General features: G+C 40.8%; 1 non-coding gene across 1 annotated transcript; it reads right to left on the bottom strand.

Moving 5' to 3' along the window:
• Positions 1–4,273: 4,273 nt before the first annotated feature.
• Positions 4,274–4,381, bottom strand: LOC148581652 (small nucleolar RNA R71). The gene has a single exon (XR_015896123.1). It is a non-coding gene; the product is annotated as a small nucleolar RNA R71 (small nucleolar RNA).

Here is a 4,381-nt window from a genome sequence, read left to right as displayed (position 1 = left end):
TGGTGAAGAGAATGGTGGGATTTGATAGGTGAGGGATTTTTTGGGAAGAGGTATTGAGATGATTGGTGAATGGGTAAAGAAGAGAGAGAGTGGTGGGGTAGGTGGGGATCCTGTGGGGTCCACAGATCCTAAGGTATCAAGGATATCTCATCCCTGCACCAAGTGGCGTGCAAAACGCCCCTTTCTGCCAATCCTGGCGTTAAACGCCAGGCTGCTGCCCATTTCTTGCGTTAAACACCAGTCTGGTGCCCTTTTCTGGCGTTAAACACCCAGAATGGTGCCAGACTGGGTGTTTAACGCCCATTCTGCTGCCTTTACTGGCGTTTAAACGCTAGTAACTATCTCCTCCAGGGTGTTCTATTTTTCATTCTGTTTTTCACTTTGTTTTTGCTTTTTCAATTGTTTTTGTGACTTCACATGATCATCAACCTATAGAAAACATAAAATAACAAAAGAAAATAGAAATTTAATATAGATAATTAAAGATTGGGTTGCCTTCTAACAAGCGCTTCTTTAATGTCAATAGCTTGACAGTGGGCTCTCATGAAGCCTCACAGATGTTCAGAGCAATGTTGGAACCTCCCAACACCAAACTTAGAGTTTGAGTGTGGGGGTTCAACACCAAACTTAAAGTTTGGTTGTGGCCTCCCAACACCAAACTTAGAGTTTGACTGTGGGGGCTCTGTTTGACTCTGAATTGAGAGAAGCTCTTCATGCTTCCTCTCCATGGTGACAGAGGGATATCCTTGAGCTTTAAACACAAGGGAGTCTTCATTCACTTGAATGATCAATTCTCCTCTGTCAACATCAATCACAGCTTTTGCTGTGGCTAGGAAGGGTCTGCCAAGGATGATGGATTCATCCATACACTTCCCAGTCTCTAGGGTTATGAAATCAGTAGGGATGTAATGGTCTTCAACCTTTACCAAGACATCCTCTACAAGTCCATAAGCCTGTTTCTTTGAATTGTCTGCCATCTCCAGTGAGATTCTTGCAGCTTGTACCTCAATGATCCCTAGCTTCTCCATTACAGAGAGAGGCATAAGGTTTATGCTTGACCCTAGGTCACACAAAGCCTTCTCAAAGGTCATGGTGCCTATGGTACAAGGGATTGAGAACTTTCCAGGGTCCTGTCTCTTTTGAGGTAATCTCTGCCTAGTCAAGTCATCCAGTTCTTTGATGAGCAGTGGGGGTTCATTCTCCCAAGTCTCATTACCAAATAACTTGGTATTTAGCTTCATGATTGCTCCAAGGTACTTAGCAACTTGCTCTTCAGTGACATCTTCATCCTCTTCAGAGGAAGAATACTCATCAGAGCTTATGAATGGCAGAAGTAAATTCAATGGAATCTCTATGGTCTCAGAATGAGCCTCAGATTCCCATAGTTCCTCATTAGGGAACTCCATGGAGGTCAGTGGGCATCCATTGAGGTCTTCCTCAGTGGGAATCACTGCCTCTTCCTCCTCTCCATGTTCGGCCATGTGAGATGTGGTTATGGCCTTGCACTCTCTTTTTGGATTTTCTTCTGTATTGCTTGGGAGAGTGCTAGGAGGGAGTTCAGTAATTTTCTTACTCAGCTGACACAATTGTGCCTCCAAATTTCTAATGGAGGACCTTGTTTCAGTCATAAAACTTTGAGTGGTTTTGATTAGATCAGAGATAATGGTTGTTAAGTCAGAGGGGTTTTGCTTAGAATTCTCTGTCTGTTGCTGAGAAGATGATGGAAAAGGCTTGCTATTAAACCTGTTTCTTCCACCATTGTTGTTGTTGAAACCTTGTTGAGGTCTCTGTTGATCCTTCCATGAGAGATTTGTATGATTTTTCCATGAAGGATTATAGGTGTTTCCATAGGGTTCTCCCATGTAATTTACCTCTTCCATTGCTGGGTTCTCAGGATCATAAGCTTCTTCTTTAGAGGAAGCTTCCTTAGTACTGCCTGTTGCAGCTTGCATTCCAGACAGACTCTGAGAAATCATATTGACTTGTTGAGTCAATATTTTATTCTGAGCCAATATGGCATTCAGAGTATCAATCTCAAGAACTCCTTTCTTCTGAGTTATCCCATTATTCACAGGATTCCTTTCAGAAGTGTACATGAATTGGCTATTTGCAACCATTTCAATGAGTTCTTGAGCTTCTGCAGGCGTCTTCTTCAGATGAAGAGATCCTCCAGTAGAGCTATTGATAAACCACTATTTTATGGTTTATATTGTGTTTAATTGTGTGGTTTTGTCATGATCCTTGCCCACTTATTCATCAATTTAGCATGCATTTAGATTTCCTTCCTAAATTCAGTACATGTTTGAAAATTGCTTCCTAGAGACTTTAATTATTTACTTTTAATTCTCCTTTATTCCATTCGATGCCGTGATAGGTGTGTCAAGTGTTTCAGGCCTTATAGGGCATGAATGAGATGGAGATTGGAGAGGAAGCTAGCAAAAATGGAAGGAACACAAGAATTTGAGGAGATAACCAGCGAGAAGTGACGCGGTCGCATGGCTCACGCGACCATGTGAAGGAGCGCAAATCGCAAGCGACGCGGTAGCGTGGACGACGCGAACGCGTGGAGAGGAAAAAGCGCAAGCGACGCGCCCGCATGGACGACGCGATCGCGTGACATGTGCGATTTGCATAATCTGCAGAATTCGATGGGGGCGATTTTGGACCTTACTTCGGCCCAGTTTTCGGCCCAGAACAGTAGACTAGAGCCAGAGAATATGCAGAAACAAGAGAGACATTCATTCAGTAGTTTTAGATCTAGTTTTTTCACTCTCTTAGGTTTTTCTCTCTAGTTTTTAGAATTTTAATTTTCAATTGGTCTTAGCACTGGAACATTGAGAAGAGTTATTTCCTCATCAAGACTTCATCACTCTAGTTTGTTCTCTTAACTTGGTTTTATTCTTCCATGTTCTTTGTTATGTTCAATTTTGTCATTCAGATACTTTTATGATTAATTAATGCAAGGATTATTTCTCTTTAATTTAATTTCAATTCCAATAATCATGTCTTCTTTTAATTCCCTTTCATGTGCCATGGATTCTTTATTTACAATGCGTGAGTAGTTTCATTACTTGATAGGGAGTTGATTAAAAGGAATTCTTGAGTTGGAAGGATTGAAGGAGAAATTTATAGTTGGGTTAAATGTTGGATTGTTATCCTGTCACTAACGCCAATCCCTTTGAACTAAGTGGGTTGTAACTCGTGAATAGATCTGGCAGTCCAACTTGTTTGACTTTCCCTTACCTAGTAAAGGATAACCAAACAGAGTAACCGTTAATTATAAATCAATCTTAAAAATCACTCCATCAATGATAGAGATTCTAACTAATCAATTCCCAGTCAAGGCTTTCATTTATATTATTTAAAATTCCTCAATTTAAATTCCAATTTACTTAGCTCAACTTCTTGGAACATCTGATTAATAAAACAGCACACTTTTCTGCAACTCGTTGGGAGACGACCTGGGACTTAAAACTCCCAGTAATTTTAATTTAAACTCTCTGTGACATATTTCTAAATTGATAGGCAGATTTTCGGTGAGTTAAGAACTATACTTGCAATGTAACCATTTTAATAAATTTTTAATTCACCAGCTTCTGCTTCCCATCAATTTTTGGCGCCGTTGCCGGGGAGTTGCAATAGAGTGCTAATTTTATTAATTAGAATTTATTTATTTGCATTTTATTTAATTTTGCTACTATGAGCTGCATGTTTCTTCCGTCAAATGACGCGTTCACTTCCTAATCCGCGCTTGCTAATATTCGATCCTGAAATTAAAAGGACTATTTCACGAATAAGGCGAGAACAGTGTAGGTTAGCCCACTTTGAGGGCGGATCTGAAAGTGAATCTGAGGAAGAAACCAGCCCTCGTTCTACTGATTCGGTTGTTTTACGTGCAGAAAATATGGCAGCTAGAAGAGTTACCATTCAAGAGGAAGGAGCTCCTGATTTTACAATGCAACCGTTTCAAGCGCATCATCCAGCGGTAGCTACGGATTTTGAGATAAAGACCGCACTGCTAAATTTGATGCCCAAGTTTCATGGCCTACCTGCTCAAGAGCCTATCAAGCACTTGAGAGATTTCCAGGTAGCCTGTTCTACTGTCAGGCATGATGGCATTGATGAAACTTCAATTCTGCTGAAAGCTTTTCCGTTCTCTCTTGAGGGAAAAGCAAGAGAGTGGTACTACACTCAACCTCTAGCAAATGTATCCAACTGGGATACACTCAGAAAGGAGTTTCTGGAGAAATTCTTTCCATCTGAAGTTACTGATAAACTGAGGAATGATATCTCTACAATTGTTCAGGACGACAATGAGACTCTCTTTGAATACTGGGAGCGCTTCAATAATCTTCTGGAAGCATGCCCCCACCACATGATT

Source organism: Arachis ipaensis, chromosome B10 (assembly GCF_059453495.1).
Source record: "Arachis ipaensis isolate K30076 ecotype BB chromosome B10, ASM5945349v1, whole genome shotgun sequence".
In the NCBI taxonomy this organism is placed as follows: Eukaryota; Viridiplantae; Streptophyta; class Magnoliopsida; order Fabales; family Fabaceae; genus Arachis; species Arachis ipaensis.
Note: the sequence above shows the minus strand (reverse complement) of the source record. Positions and strands in the feature narration are given on the sequence as shown.